At 47.7% G+C, this 16,934-nt stretch overlaps 1 protein-coding gene across 3 annotated transcripts in view; it reads right to left on the bottom strand.

Moving 5' to 3' along the window:
* The window catches only part of GRIK4 (glutamate ionotropic receptor kainate type subunit 4), a 477,203-nt gene that overhangs the window by 332,576 nt on the left and 127,693 nt on the right, over positions 1 to 16,934 (bottom strand). For all 3 annotated transcript variants that reach the window (XM_055356137.2, XM_031016481.3, XM_055356138.2), the window contains exon 2: positions 2,758 to 2,865. The gene's annotated coding sequence lies outside the window, so the exon portion shown is untranslated. The remainder of the gene's footprint in view (positions 1 to 2,757; positions 2,866 to 16,934) is intronic.

Below are 16,934 nucleotides of genomic sequence, written 5' to 3'. Positions count from 1 at the left end.
GCTCAGGTCCTGGGCTGCTCTTGGGCCTCAGCTCTGTGACCCCCTAGACACAGTGATGAGAAATAATTTCCTCTTAAATCTTACAAGAATGAAAAGAGCCACCATGTTGCATGTCTGTAAGGCTCAGTGGCTTGCAAAAATCTTTGCACAGTCTTTATCATAGTTAATCCGCAGAACAAGCTCTATTACAGATGAGGAAGCTGTGCCCAAGAAAAGATACATGACTAGCTGAAGGTCGCATAACTGTCTGGAGGTAGAGCCAAGGCTAACCAGGTCTCTCACTCCACTAGCTTTTCTATCTTAACTGCTACCGAGCAGAAAGATGAAGCTTTCAGATTCTTCACCAAAAAACACAAAGACATTTGGGGTCTTCTTTTCAGCTTAACATTCAGATAAATCTAGTCTTAGGACCTAATAATGCATCCTTTATTAACAGAAAATATTTTAATAATTCAGGGGCAAAAAAAGAAATTATCCTGAAGTTAGAGCACCAGGATGCTCTTTCCACGACCATTACCCTCCATGGGGGGTTTCTCCCCTGCCCATGGTATATTCTCCTCCACCTGCATGCTGTGGCATTGACATCTACAGCTCAAGCCCAGACTTAGGACTGCACATCTGCCTGATGACATCTCTACCTGGGGATCCCACAGCATGCCACAAACACCTTGTCCTAAAGAGAAGGTGTAGTCTCCACCAAGCCCGCCACCTGCTCCTCCTCCTACTTCTTCTTCTTAGTAGGTGACACCACAATCCACCAGTCACCCAAGCCAGAAGGCTGAGAGTTACCCTAGATTTCTCTGTTCCCACACTCCCACATTTAATAAGTCCCCAGATCCTGACAGCGCTGCCTCCTAAATACCACACCTTTCTCTCCACCACCACCGGCTGTCCAAGTACAGACATTTGTCAGCAACAACCTGGATCTCTGCAATACCATCTTCATTGGGCCCCCATCCTCTGGTCTTTCTCTCTCCATTTGGTTCTCCATAGAGCAGCCAGGGGCTTCTTACAGAAATACAAACTTGATAATGACACAGTCCTGCCCTAAAGTCTTAGGGAGCTTTCCATTGCACAGGAGATCAGGGCAATCCCCTCAATCTAATGGATAAACCCTCCCATGATCTGGCTTTGCTCACCTGTCCCTACCCTGTACCCTACGGCACCTGATGCCCCAGCAGAGCCAAAGCCCCACTCCTCTACAAAAGTTGTGTGTTTTCACTGTGCCCTCTGCCCCCTGCATGTGCTTCTGCTTGGAATGCAGTCCCATCCCCTGATGGACTGCAAGCTGTGTTTTCCAGGTTCAGCTCATCAGCTCCCCTCGAGGCTTCTGTGATCCCCTCCCCATCTGCTGCCACCATACCCTAACACGCCTCACTGGGACACACATCCTACCTATGACAACGATGCTGTCTGGAGAGCACCAAGTACCCAGCACCCTATCTGGCACATAGTAGGTGCTCCAATAATACCGGCTGAATGAATAAATAAACAGATGGGGCCAATATGAAATAAATTCCCAGTTTGGTGTGTGCATTTTGTATATTCACTGTAGTTAAAACAAACAACCTAAGCAGACATAATGCAGCAGATGCAGGCCAAGGGGAATCACAGTAATATATGCCGAGAAGGGGAGGGAAACAAATATGTGCTGCCCTCTGATTCTGTGCCTGGGGCTTGGTCTGGCTGCCACAGGTAAGAACATGGGGTTGAGTCCTACACTGCCATGTACTAGCTGCACACCTTGGGCAAATCAGTTAACATCTCTAAACCTTGACTTCTTCATTCGTAATATGGGGATGTTAATAGTCCCCTCGTGGAATTGCTATAAGGATTGCATGACAAGATGCTGTGCACTGCTGCTCAGAGTAAGCACTCAATAATAAATACTGGCCAGGTGTGGTGGCTAACACCTGTAATCCCAGCACTTTGGGAGGCCAAGGCGGGCAGATCACGTGAGGTCAGGAGTTTGAGACCAGCCTGGCCAATATGGTGAAACCCGGTCTCTACTAAAAATACGAAAGTTAGCCGGGTGTGGTGGCAGGCACCTGTAATCCCAGCTACTCGGGAGGCTGAGGCAGGTGAACCACTTGAATCGGGAGACAGAGGTCGCCGTGGGCAGAGATCACACCACTGCCCTTCACCCTGGGCGACAGAGCGAGATACTGTCTCATATAATAATAATAATGATAATAATAATAAATACTAACTCTTCGTGACCATGCACTTACTCTGTAAGATGGCATTGCATCTCCATTTCACAAATGAGGAAGCTGAGGCTCAGAAAGGCTCAGTAACTTATCCAAGCTCATGCAACAAAAACAGCAGTGCTGGCTTCAAATTGAAGTATGTGTCTAACCATATGCAATCACAAATCCCAGGCCCCTGCTTTGACTACAGTTGAATTCAGCAGTGTTGGCAGAATTTAGGTTGAAAGCAGGTATGTCAGTACAGCTTACAACCTCAGAGGGTCTCTGACAGTCCCCACCTAGACAGAGCTGGGCCTCATTCCCGTACTTTAGGTAGTCTGGAAGACAGACAGTTCAAAAACATAAATTCCCCATCTATTTGACAACCCTGCTCTCGACACCCAACAGGAGCCTTGCTGATCCTGAGTGCAGAGGGAAGGGAAGGCCCAGACTGGACAGAAGCTGGGCTCCTTCTGGCTCTGGGCCTTACAATGAATGCTCTTGAGCAGCTGCCCCCCTCAGAGCCTGCCTCTTCCTCTGCCAGTAACATGGGAATGGCAGTGCCTACCTCCGGGGTGATGAGCGCCAGGAGAGCAGGGAGCAATTCGGGCTTTTCCACCTGTGTCCTCAGTGCCTAGCACAGGCTGGCACATAGTAGGCACTCAGAAAGTATCTGCTGGAATAAAAAAAGAGTCCAATCAGAGAACATATGTGGAAACACTCTGTCAACTGCAAAGTATTTACATGTGAGTGGTATTTGGTGTCACTGAAGATGAGGAATTTACAATCTAGGTACGATTTCTCTACCCACGCAGGCTCTCCTCCTTTGACCCTCCAGCCTTCACTGTCCGCAGCTCATGGGGCACTATTTATTCACATGCTGTCCCCCAAAGGCCTCAAAGATGCACTGTGAGCACTGCACTCAGAGCTGAGGCTTCCAAGTTCTCACCTCTGCTTAACCATTTACCTGCTCAGGATGTGTCCTTACCTTAACACCAAAAATCAGTGTCTCCTCTTTTCCCATAAGGGGAAACTCATTTCCACTTTTTTACAACTGCAAGACTGGATCCATTTTCTCAAGCTAGAAGATCCTCTAACATCTCTCTCAATGGAAAGAGACTGGCCCCCTGGTTCCATGCTTGTACTTTGAATACAAGCCCCATGAGGGCAGGAGCTTTAACATGCTTATTCACCTTCAGCACCTTGGACAGTGCCTGGCATGCAGCAGCTACACATAAATACTGTCAAATGCATGAATGAATGAATGAATGAATGAATGGCTATTTCACTTTGCATTTTTTAAAGCAGGGGAACATCTCTTTGGGGCATGTATCACCTGCCACACCTGCTATTATGTCCATACTGACTAGAAGTTTAATAAATATTTGCTGATTCATGAGCAGCAGCCAGTTCATAAGCACAGACAGGCACCACCTGCAGACAGCTCATGGTATTCTGGCTGTGCACATGCTGTCTGGACTCCATCGGCCCAGTTGTGCAAATAGCCTCTCCTCTCCTGACTTGTCAGCAGTCCCTCCGCTGGTCTCTCTCATCCTCACAGGGCTACTACATCATTAATTGTGATTTTCTGAGGTGGGTCAGAGAGGAGGCTGATAGCCACCAGTCAGTGTGGGGCGGCAGGAAGGGTAGAGGGGATCAGAGGGGCAGTCAGATTAATGACAGCTTTTTTCCCCGCTGTGGGGAACAAGATCTTGATTACTCTTCCTGATGCTCCAGGCTCCTCAAAAAAAAAAAAATGGATGTGAACTTCTCTGCTGTCCTGACTCCCCCACTGGCTGGAAGAAACTCCAAGTGGCAGCCAGCAGCCTGGATGGAGTGTGCAGGGGTAGGGGGTGGCCATGACAGGGGAGTGAGTCTGCTCCAGCCTCTGTGGCCTCCTTGAGGGAGAATCAACCCTTGTGGCCTAATGCAGTTGGCCAGCACTTTCTAGGTATCCTCTCTCCCTGACAACAAATGGGGAGATGCCAGGATGCAAGACTATCCCAGGAATCAGGAACCTGGGTGCTCACCAGCTCTGGGAGTCAACTCTCTGAGCTGCAGTCTCTCATTCTGTAAAATGAGGGAATTAGACTAGATGATCTCTAAGGTTCTTAGAAGCTCTGGGAATTCTGCAGTTGTAAGAACTGAACTCTATGATAATATAATCTTTATTGAATATTTACTATAAGCAAAGTACTACTTCAGACTCATTTACTCCTCAGGAGAACCCTGCGAAGCAGATACTGCTATCCTAACTGCCATACTCCCCATGTGCAGACCTGGAACTCAAAGGCAGAGAGGTTGTGTAACTTGCCAAGGTCACTCAGCGGGGAAATGGAGGAACTGGGCGTTGGCTCCAGGAACTTGTTCTCACCCATCACTCACTACACCCACCTTCCCTGCATGTCCCAGAACCTAGCATGCAGTTGGCACTTGAGAAAATGTAGGAATGTGATTATGATGATCATAATAATGTTAGAGAATAAGTCAAGCTAAATGCAAGCAGGTCACCTGCACATCTTGCTGAATAAGGGGGCCAGCAACAGAAGAATGCATCTGGGAGTACCCTTTGGCCAAAAGATCAGCCCAGGTGTCCCTGGCCTTTAGGAATTCCCATGAGGAGATGCTTCCAGGAGTCTGTGATGAGTTAGGACACAGCAGGTTAGCCAGGGGTAATGAGCATTCACTCTGGGAGCTGGACCTGGTCTGACTCACCTAAATAAACTGAAGAGCAGTGGTGGCACTGACCACCCAGCCCGGGTCCAACTTGAGGGGAGGACGTTCCCTGAGCACTACAACTGTGGGTACATGGTAGGAACCAGGCCACAGGACTACAGACAGTCATGCCAAATGCTCAGGCAATAAGGAGCAAGAGGAATGAGGAATTACAAGTCTTGTTTCCTCTCTACATTTCACACAGATCTCAGACCCCTAATGCACTCTAAACAATGGCCCCTCCCCAGAGACATGATAAGACATCCCTGGCTTCCAATTCCAGTTGTCACTATGCATCCTTGGGCTGGCTGCCTAATCTCTGAGAACTTTATTTCCACAACTGTAAAACTGCAGACAATAGCTCCCTGGAAAGGTTGCTTCAAGAGACCTCAGGTATAATGCAGTCAGTAAATGGGAACTGCCTTTCATCTCTCCACCCCATTCAGTGCTTCCTTCCAGCCCTTGTACACAGACACTCTGATGGCATCCTCATCTTTCCCCAATAGGATGGCCTCCCATGCCTGCTTGCTGGTATTAATCCACAGCCCTCTGACCTGCAGAGTGCAGGTCCAGATCAACCTCATTCCCGAAGCTTTCCCTGAAGAAGTCAGTCCTTCTGGCAGAGGAGAAAAATCGGCAGATTGGAAGTAGAGGGCTGCGTGACCTTGGACCCATCACATAACCTCTTGGGGCTTCCATTTCCTCTGCTGTAAGGTGGGAAATGACATTTGTATCATCTTCCTTACTGGGTTGTTAATAGGATTCAATGAGATCATGGAAGTACAATTACTTTGCAGGTGAGTAAAGTGCTTTTGCGGCCAAAGGATCTATGTTGTTCCCATACCCAAGACCGGTCAAAGCACGTACACACACTGAATGCCACTATACATTTATACTTTATTCAGTGAATACTACTGAGTGTCTACTGCATGGCAGGTAATTTTCCAGGCCCTGGGATATATACAGTCCCTGCCTTCATAGAGCTTACAGTCTGGGACATTAAGAGACACTAATCAGATATTCAGGTGTCTTGATGCCATAATTACAGACTGTGAAGGAAAAGAACAGGATGGTTCAGGGTGCAGCAGGGAGGGAAGACTTCCCTAAGGATGAAATGTTTGACTTGAGTTAGCCAGGTCTGGGAGGGAGGATGCGAAGAGCAGGGAAGAGACCAGGATGGAGAAAACAACACATGAGGAGGGCAGAGGCCTAGGATGGGATATGGCACAGTGAGTTTCAGAAAGTGCAGGGAGTCTGCTGAAACCACAAAGCTAGAGCTTCTTTTCTGCATATCTACTCTGTTGATTTCCAGTCTCCCTCATTAGCTGTGGCATCCGTAAGTACAAAAGCCTGTCCCCTCTCCCTCTGCACCCCTTGGTCTAGGATAAGGCTCTGCATTGAGGACCGATTTTCTCCATGAACCCTGAACTGGACTCAGCATCCTTCACAGAAAAGGCAAGGAGCCCGCAGCTCCTATCTCCAGTACACTGAAAGGGAGGTAGGCAGAGGTGAGAGGAGGAAGAGCTCATTGCCAGCCACGAGAGGTGGAAGATGAGGCCCACAGAGCTGGATGGGAAGGGCAGGACTGGCTCTGAATGGTGACAAATATCCCTGACATTTATCTGAGGCCACCAGGCTGGGCCCTGGGGGACATGCGCTCCTGGCAAAGACCACATGAGCCAAGGCTTTGAAACAAAACAGCTCAGTTCTGAAGCCGCCTATAGCACACTTAGAGCAGGGACACCTTGCAGAAGGGGTGCCCACAGAGGAATCAAATGAGCAGGAGAGAAGATCAACTTGGAGCGAACAACTTTTAAGGACAGCATTTTAATCACCTCCAGATAAATATAACCCTCTCTCCTCTGCTAGGCATCTCTCTGGGTGTTTGGTAGGAGATGAGCAGTCCTGCAGATGACTGTCTGTGCGTTTGAGTGAGGGTGTGTGTGCTGCAACCTTCCCTAAGGAGGACTGAGAAGAGCTGGGCTTCTCAGCCTGGAGAAGAGGGTGGGATGGGTGGCAGCTGTGTAATGACCCATGCAGGCACAACACCATCTGAAGCCAGCGACGGCTATGCTGGACTCCCAGGTGACGGTACTCAGGTCAAAGCCAGTGGAAAGCACTGGAACTGCTGTTCATGACAAAGAGGAAGTCCTGAGGCTGACAGCTGCTGGGCACAGACACAGAGCTCCTGTCCCTTGGCCTGGCTCCATCATGCCCAAGTGGAGACCCCACTACATCTGTCCTGTCCACGGCCACTTCTGGTGCACATCAGCGCTTTTTGTTGTCTTATCCACCATCGTCAGAAAGTAGGCCCTATCTTTTTTTTTTCTTCAGTCTTAGCCAGAGCAGGTGAGAAAGGAGCTATCCCTGGATGTGTGCATTCCTTGGAGAAACCCAGAATCAGCCCACCTCAGCCCTCCCAGGGGTGTGGGGCAGAGGGCAGCAGAGCTAGATAGGTCCCCAGCAATGTGAGCGGTGTCCTGCTGAAGGTTCAGAGACCTATGCTACTAGAGTCATCCAAGCTCAGAATAGTCTCTCAGAATTGCCTAAGGGCACATGCAGGGCCCATGCCACCCCTCCCCTTCCATCAGCCCAGTTAGCACTGACTCCCATCTGCTTGGGGCAAGGCCCTGGCACCAGGCTCCCTCGGGGGCCAAGGGAGGAGAAACTGGCTGCTGACTGGCTGCCCCCAGAGAGGGGATATAGGACTCCAGTCGGAGAAGAAAGGAGACTTGCTTTTCATTCTCAAGTGTTCTCTATTGTTTGCATTTTTAACTGAGAGGTTAGACTGGTTTTTTTGTTTGTTTGTTTGTTTCACTTAAAAAGTCTGGTTAATAATTACAAACACAATAAAGAATCCTGACTCTCTCAATACCTAGCTCCAAGACCTGGGCGTGTTCCTTAACCCCCTTAGCCCGCATCCCCCCTCTGCAGAGTGAGGCTAATACACCTATGCCCAGGTTCAAGTGTTCAGTGAATGCTGGGCCTGCCTCGGTCTCTGGTGGCCTCTCTGGAACATTCCTCCACAGCCTATGCTCTGGCTGCCCAGAGAGAAGCTGGAGCTCAGTGCTGAGCCCGGGAGTTCACCCCAAGACCTGCACTCCTCCAACCAGGATCACCCCTCCACAGCTGGTATTCACCTGCCTACAGCCATGATTCTCACCTCAAAGATCCCTGGCTCTGGTTCTTGGCTGGGTCTCAGGCCCTCCCTCAGGGAAGGAGGAACTCTGGGGAACCACTATGTCCAGTCTCCTAAGGGGGTCAGGCATGCAGAGGGCACCCCATCCAGAGGCTGCCCTGGGCATCTGCATTTGACACAGGTTACAGAAGAGAGCCCGTCTAGGGCCCATCACCTTCCCTCTGCCAGTGGCCTAGAGATGTCACAGAAACCACAGGCAAAGCCCGGCTAGTCTCCGGCCCCTGGTTTAGAAGTCCAGAGGCTGAAGGCTCGGCCCCCTCCCTTCTATAGTCACAGGACAGCCTTGAGGAAATCCTCAACCTCCCTAGCTAAGCAAGTGGGTCATCCCTGCTCTCAACAAGGATGGGACTTTGGTGAGGGGGCACATACACCCGAGAACCCAGCTCCAGCGGCCAGAAGAGGGAAAAAGGCTGTGGGTACTGTACCTCCTCCAACAGGGGGCTGCCACATGGGCAGATCTCACAGCTCTATGGCACTGCGCCAGCATACCCACATGCTCGGGACCCACCCAGCTCCCTGCTGGGCACTGGCGGCCACCGGGACCCTCCGATGTGGTGCTTTCCCTCAAGAAGCTCCCTGGAGAAGTATGATGTCCTTGTGTGAAGAGTAAAACAGGCTGCGGGAACTCAGCATGCCCGGCCACAGCAAAGCCGCTTTCACAAGTCAGGGTGGCCTCTGTCACAAAACAAGGAACAGTGCCGGAAGGCAGGCAGAAAAATGTCCCTGCGCCCCTGCAGTTGCAGCAAGAATCTTGGAAGATGTTGGCCACACGCTGAGCCCCGAGGCATGTGCCGGGTGGGGAGAGACCTTCCAGGTAAGTGCTGGGGAAAGCAAGCAAGGGCTGTTCGAAGGATGGTGAAAAAACCAAATCTGGCAGGAGCCCATTGTTCCTGAGGGGCTCAGAGATGGGTAAGTATTGCAGTCAGACTCTGGAAGGCCCCAAATGCCATGGTTAAGGAGTTTGGACTTTATCCTCCAGGCAACAAATAGCCATTAAAAGTTTCTGGGCAAGGGAGGGCCAGGACCAGAGCTGTGCTCTCAAAAAATCCATGGGACCAAGGGGCGCCCGATGGCCTGGAGAAGTTAACAGACACCTAGCAACATGTTGAGGGGAGTGTGAATGTGGGGAAAACTGACCCTGAAGCAAACTGGGCTGATTCCACTGGAACATCAGAGCACAGACATTTTCCCACAAACTGGAAAAGAAAATTTCCAAGCAGCTATGCGTTGGGTAGGAGCGTATGGTGGTTCTCCAAGGGAAGCAGAGCCCTGGCAGGTCCAGAGCCAGTCTCTGTAGGATGTGGGACATCAGACACACTGATTAGTCTGGATCCGCCCATACCCAAATGTTAGGCTCTAATGGAAGTATCTCTGTAGTAAAGGGTCTGGACTTGGAGTCAGAAGGCCTCTGTTCAAACCTGGTTTTGCCACTTGTTCCCTGGGTAACTGTGGTCAGATCCTTGAATCTCTCTGTGCCGTACTTTCCCATAAAATAGGAGACATACTACCTGCCCTGCCTACTTCACCAGGCTGTTCAATGATCAGGGATGTTACATGTGAAAAATGGTTTGATAACACGCAGTGAGAATTAAGGAAGGTCTTCTTCTAAATCAGACCCCTGTGGTTGGTTAGTTCCTAGCATTCTTCTCCAACGCGCCCTACCAATTCACCCCCCATCTTATGTTCTAGGATATGTCTGACTCCCTATCTCTCAGATTTATTGAACAGGTGAATGATTTATCTTTGTTTTCTTCAAAACACCTAGGACAATGTTTTCCACCTAGTTGGAGCTCAATAAGTGTATGATTAATTAATAAAAGTGAACCTACAGAGGATGTTTTAATCCTACTCATATTTCCCCTACTCAGTGACTCATCTTAATATCAATGCTAGCAAAAAAATAATTAGGATGGCAAGCTGGAGATGTCCCCCCACTCCCTCCACTCACAAAACTTCACAAAACTCCCAGAAGGAGGCAGTACAAGGGAGTGGTTATCAGCATAAGCTCTGCATCTGTTTTTTTTTCCTTTTTATTTATTTATTTATTTATTTATTTATTTATTTATTTATTTTTTATTTTTTATTTTTTATTGATCATTCTTGGGTGTTTCTTGCAGAGGGGGATTTGGCAGGGTCACAGGACAATAGTGGAGGGAAGGTCAGCAGATAAACAAGTGAACAAAGTTCTCTGGTTTTCCTAGGCAGAGGACCTTGCGGCCTTCCGCAGTGTTTGTGTCCCTGGGTACTTGAGATTAGGGAGTGGTGATGACTCTTAATGAGCATGCTGCCTTCAAGCATCTGGTTAACAAAGCACATCTTGCACCGCCCTTAATCCATTCAACCCTGAGTGGATACAGCACATGTTTCAGAGAGCACAGGGTTGGGGGTAAGGTCACAGATCAACAGGATCCCAAGGCAGAAGAATTTTTCTTAGTACAGAACAAAATGAAGTCTCCCATGTCTACCTCTTTCTACACAGACACGGCAACCATCCGATTTCCCAATCTTTTCCCCACCTTTCTCCCCTTTCTATTCCACAAAACCGCCATTGTCAATTTGTGCATCTGTTTTAAACAGAGCTCCCAGAGCCTGGGTGCCGCTACCTACCAGTCATGTGACTTGGGACAAGTGATTAACCTCTCAAAACCTCAGTTTCCCCATTCATAAAGTGGAGAAAATGCTAGACATTCCTAAGGTTGCTGTCAAATATTAGCTGCGATCTTAGCAGTATGCCTGCAAATAGCAAGTGCTCAATGTTTGACAGCTGTTATTGTGATTATTGCTATTATTGTCCAAAGCCAAATCACCATGATTTGGGGAGACTGGTATTTAGGTACAGATTTTCCATTAGTGTGGATGATTGTGAGTACTTTGTGACAGCCAATGGATTAAGCCTCTCAAATGCCTTAATCGAAAATCAGTTGGACCCCCAAAGTCAACTAACATCCCTGCTATGGAATGGCATCTGGGGCTGGGGGCACTGAATGGATCAGTCGCCCTTCTGGTGCTAACCCAGCGTTAATGGTGCAAGTGAATTACAAACAAGGCCCACCTGCTGTGCTCAGCAACAAAACCCGGCAGGAGGGTAATTGCCCGGAACTTGAGTGCAGGGGGACGCAGCGGGCATGGAACACATTAACCACAGGGAAGAGCAACTTCCCAATGCTTTCGTTTTCCAGCCGACCCAGCCAGCAGGCAAGGGAACATGAAGGCGGGCGCCAGATAGGGAACTCACAGGAACCACAGAAGAAAGGTGCTTCCAGACCACAGCTGGCTGCCCAGCCCAGTCCCTCAACAGATCTGAGAGCACGGGGAGATCACCTACGCCAACCATGCACAGGGACACTGATGTTCCCCATGTCCACATGGATGCCAAGTATTTCTGGCATTGAAGTCCCATCCGGGTGATCCAACCATAGGAAGGCAGCCTCTTTGATATTAAGCCCCCGACATGAGTGATCAGGAGTAGATGATGGGCTCACCAAGGTCAGTGTAGGCAGTGGTGGCATGGAGGCCATCCATTTGTTCATTCATTTGTTCACCTACACACTCAACATCCATTCCACATACCGTTGCATGTGAAAGGAAAACTAATATGACACAAGACATTCTTTCCAGGGGCTCACTGTGTTAGGGGAGGCAGGCACAGACATCAGTCACCCAGCACAGGCTGGGAACCGCAGTCACACAGTTAAGGAACGAGGCCCAGGCTGAGACCTCTCAGCACTGCCAAGGCATGGTCAGAGGGGGCTTTACAGAGAAACAGATCTTCACACTGCTCTTGAAGGACAGACACACACAACCACCATACATACACATACACACTACACACAATATATGCATATACATATCACATATCCACAAAGACATACACATATACAAGGCATACCATACACACATACGTACATACACATGTACATCATTGATACATGTACATATATGTAGACACATACATACATGCATCCTCAAGTTTTAGGCACCTAAGAAGGAAGTGTAAGGCCCAAAGCTCTCATATCTCCACCAAGTTCTTTTTTTTCTTTTTTGTCTTCTTTTTTTATTATTATTATACTTTAAGTTCTAGGGTACATGTGCACAACGTGCAGGTTTGTTCCACCAAGTTCTTAACGTGCTCTAAGACGAAAGGAAAAGGACAAATTCAAGTACAGGGCAGAGAACAATCCTTGTCTTTGATTGTCCTCATTGTCTATTGCAGGCAAGGAAGGGCAACCCCTTCACCTTCTCCCCTTCTACTGGAAGGTTCACTGGTGACCTGAGCAGTGACTTCACAGCCTTGGACTTTCCTCCTGGCCTGGCTGCAAGAACATCCTTCCTCCTCCTCCTGAGACATTAGGCCACGGAAAGAGGCAGCGATATTCCAGGCAGCCTCTGGAGCAACTGGCATAGGTATTCCTTCTGGAAGGCTGGGTTCCAATCCCAGCTCCCTCACTTACTGTGACCAAGACATTAACCTCTGAGCCTCAGCTGCCTTGTCTGTAAAACAGGAATAATAATAGTACCTACCTCACGGGGCTATTTGCAGTTTCAAATGAGAAATGCATGCAAATACTTAACACAGTAGCTGGCACATAGTTATCAATAAATATAATTCACAATGGCACCACATTCCCGTTGCCTGGAAGCAAACAGCTCTGCTGCTTCTGATCCACACATTTAATCTAGCAAAGAGCATTTTCCTCACTGCTCTTTCATTCATTCAACAAGGATTTACTAAGCACTTAATGTGTGCGAGGCATAAGATCTTGTAAAAAATACAGTATCCTTGTCCTTGAAACATTTATTAAATAATTAAAAAAACCCTGTGTCACAGAACTGTACACACATACACAGAATCACACATACACACACTTTCTCTCTCTCTCTCGCACACACACACACACACACACACACACACAGACCCTCTCCCCTGGAAACTTGTCATCTATATATAAAGTTCTATTATCTGCATTGTTAGACTTGATAATTACTAAAGCCTAAGCAGTAGGCAGCTCAGGGACTATTATACTCTGTTTTCTGAAAGAGGAAACTGAGGGTCAGAGAAAATAAATACCTTGCCCAAAGACCAGGGGAAGGGATGCACTGGAACTAACGTTATTAGACACTCTGGCTGCAACATGCATTGAGTTAGCTGCTTCCACACGGTCACTTCATCAAATCCCACAACAACCCTAAGAGGCACGGGTCAGAGCCCTCCTTCAAAGATGAAGAGCCGGAAACTCAGAGCGGTTAAGTAATTTGCCAAGGATCACAAAGCTAATGAGCGATGAGCCAAGTTGCAAACAGTATTGTCAGACTTAGTCCTGCCAGCTCCTCCCACAGGACCAGACTAGATTTAACAAGTGGCACTGTTCAGACAAGTCGCAGGCCATTCAGCTGCAGGTCCAGCAGGCTGTACACTAACCCCCAATATCAGTGGTGGGCCTGCTATGCTCCAGGCATTGTGCTCTGACAGATACCCTGATGTGCAGAGTCCACAGGCAACGCTGGGTCCCACGGTGCCTCAGGCACACCCTGCACATTCCCACCTTGGGGCCTGTGCTTGAGCTTGGCCCTGGACCTAGAACACGTTCCTCCAAATAGCTGACACACTCCCTCACCCCCTTCCAGGCCTTGACTCAAATCTCTAACTCTCAGGGGGCTTTCATCCTTGCTACCCTGCTTTATTTTTTGCTTTTTTCCATAGCACTTATCCCCTTGTAGCTTATTACATAATTTACTTATTATATTTCTTATTTATATGAGTTTCCCCTCTATACGCTTGCTAAAGAGTAGCGAGCTCCTAGAGAGCAGGGATTTTGTTTGCTTTGTTCTTTATGGGTCCTAAACACCTAGAACAATGCCTGCCATACATAGTGGGTGCTCAGTGAATGTGTTGAATGAGTATGGGAAACATGTGAGCAGTCACGGTGTTAAGATTAAACACTCCCAGTGCAAGTGGAGGCTGGGTGTATTCTGGGAGGGAGCCATGGCGGCCAGGCATCTCCTATTTCTACTGGGGGAAGTGCAGCATCAGGAGCACGTAGATTTAATGCCTCCCTATTGAATGTTATAATAATTCAGAGACAGAGGCAGCATGAGAAGCCTCCTATTTGCAATGTTCTGACAGCAAACAGATGAGGTGAGGAGGAGGACGGCAGAGAATTTCAAGGAGTTCTCATCCTGGACGCAAGGAGAACCCAAGGCCGCTGCTGGCCGTGGCTGAGCCCCGCTGAAGGCAGGATGCCAGGCTCTGCTTCCCAGCACATCCTGAAGGGACAGGAGCGGCAAGGAGAGGGCGAAGATGGGGCCTCACAGCCTGGAAAGTCAAGAGAGATGAGAAGAGTGAAGCCTTGGTTCAGAAGATGGGTCCCAGGACCTCACAACCGGAAGGGAGCTTGGGGACCACCTAGCATAGATTCCTTACTTCACAGATACAAAAAAAAAAAAAAAAAAAAAAAAGGCCCAGAGAGGGAAAATGACTTAACCAAGGTCCAGAGTTTGTCCCAGAACAGGTTCTAATACCCGCATCTCCCAGCTGCTCCGTCAATGTTCTTTTCGTGATAGTACTGGCTCAGTGACCCGTTTTGTTTTGTTTTTTCCCTTACAGATGGAGGTCTTACTCCATCTTGCCCAGGGTGGAGGGCAGTGGCATGATCATGGCTCACTGCAGCCTGGACCTCCTGGGCTCAAGGCCATCCTCCCACCTCAGCCTCCTGAGTAGCTAGGACCACAGACACACACCACCACACCTGGCTAATAACTTTTTTAAAAACTGTCTTCCATAACTCAGCACTGTATTCCGTACTGGGGACATAGCTGTGTGCAAGACAGATAATGTGTGTTGGGAAAAACACACAGGTAGCCATCAAATCCCAATACAAAGTGGACAGTGTGATCACAGAGGATGTTTCCTGGTTGCCATGGGAACACCGGGACAGAGCACCCAAACCAGGCTTGGGAAGCGGGGGTGGTCAGAGAAGACTCCTCAGAAGAAAGAACATTTGAGACCCAAACAATGTTGGAATCAGCCAAAGCGTCAGAAGTGTTTGAAACAGAGCAACTGCATCTTGAATAGGAGCTGGGTAAAATGAGGCTGAGACCTACTGGGCTGCATTCCCAGGAAGTTAGGCATTCTAAGTCACAGAATGAGATAGGAGGTCAACACAAGATACAGATCACAAAGACTTTGCTGATAAAACAGGGTGTGTGGTAAACGAGCTGGCCAAAACTCACCAAAACCAAGATGGCAACAAAAGTGACGACTGGTCATCCTCACTGCTCATTATATGCCTATTATAATGCATTAGCATGTTAAAAGACACTCCTATCAGCACCATGACAGTTTACAAATGCCATGGCAACATGAGGAAGTTACCCTATATGGTCTAAAAAGGGGAGGAACCCTCAGTTCTGGGAATTGCCCACCCCTTTCCCAGAAAACTCATGAATAATCCACCCCTTGCTTAGCATATAATCAAGAAACAACTATAAATATACTCAGCCATGTGGGCTGCACTGCCTATGGAGTAGCCAAGCTTTATTCCTTCAGTTGTTTTTTTTTTTTTTTTAACTTTTACAGTTCAATTTACTATATAGAAATCACTTGGGTTTTACATTTTCAGTTAACTTTTGAACCGAGATTACAATATTATAACAAAAAAAATCTTTATACTAATTCAGGACTTTTTAGCATACCAAATTGAAATACATAGATTCAGATTTCAGATTTATGGCAAACAGTCTTCAAATACAATACAGACATTTCTTAAAGCAGCCATATCATTCACATGTGATATTTGCAACTCTGAGATGTTTCACATAGAACAGCTCTCCTGCAGATATGGCAAAGTGGCTATGCCACGAAGTTCAAAGCCTGTAGAGTCAAGCCAAGGACAAAGTTGCACCGTCTTTAAAAAGGTTTAGCATTTCTGGGCCGGGCGCGGTGGCTCAAGCCTGTAATCCCAGCACTTTGGGAGGCCAAGGTGGGCAGATTGCCTGAGGTCAGGAGTTCAAGACCAGTCTGGCAAACATGGTGAAACCCCATCTCCACTAAAAATGCAAAAAAAATTAGCTGGGCATGGTGGCATGTGCCTGAAATCCCAGCTACTCAGGAGGCTGAGGCAGGGGAACTGCTAGAACCAGGGAGATGGAGGTTGCAGTGAGCTGAGATCGCGCCACTGCACTCCAGCCTGAATGACAGAGCGAGACTGTGTCTCAAAAAGAAAAAAAAAAAAGGTTTATCATTTCTGGACCACAACAATGCACAACATGTAAAGAAGGTAGGAAACAGTTCTCCCTCCTTGTTATGGTTAAAAGAAAGTTACATGGAAGCTTGGAATTTTGCATAAAACCCCATATTATACCTTGAAAAAGTCCAAGGGCAATTTGATGGTGATGGATTGGGGTCTTTTTTTTTTTTTTAATTAATAGAACCCATGAAATTCAAGTGGGCATTAATTAAATAAAAAATATTAAGCACCTACTGGTTTAAGAGATTTAAATTTATTGGAGATTCATAATCAATTTCTTTCCACCTTGAAATCAAGGTATAAAAACCAGCTATTAAGTACATTCTAAACTTCTATGTGGCACAGGTAGAATTTTCTGTCCATTGACATCAAAGTGAAGTCACATTTCCTCTTGGGAGACAGAAATTCCACACCTGAACATAGAGTAAGTTGGGAAAAAATGACCCCTGTTACTACTATTGTGATTCTGAGATCTAGGATTACTAATATACTGACAGTAAACAAAGCAAATTCCTGGCAACAACTGTTGTTCCTTTACTTTCTTAATAAACTTGCTTTCACGCTACTCTATGGACTTGCCCCAAG

This window comes from Gorilla gorilla, chromosome 9 (assembly GCF_029281585.2).
Source record: "Gorilla gorilla gorilla isolate KB3781 chromosome 9, NHGRI_mGorGor1-v2.1_pri, whole genome shotgun sequence".
NCBI lineage: Eukaryota > Metazoa > Chordata > Mammalia > Primates > Hominidae > Gorilla > Gorilla gorilla.
Note: the sequence above shows the minus strand (reverse complement) of the source record. Positions and strands in the feature narration are given on the sequence as shown.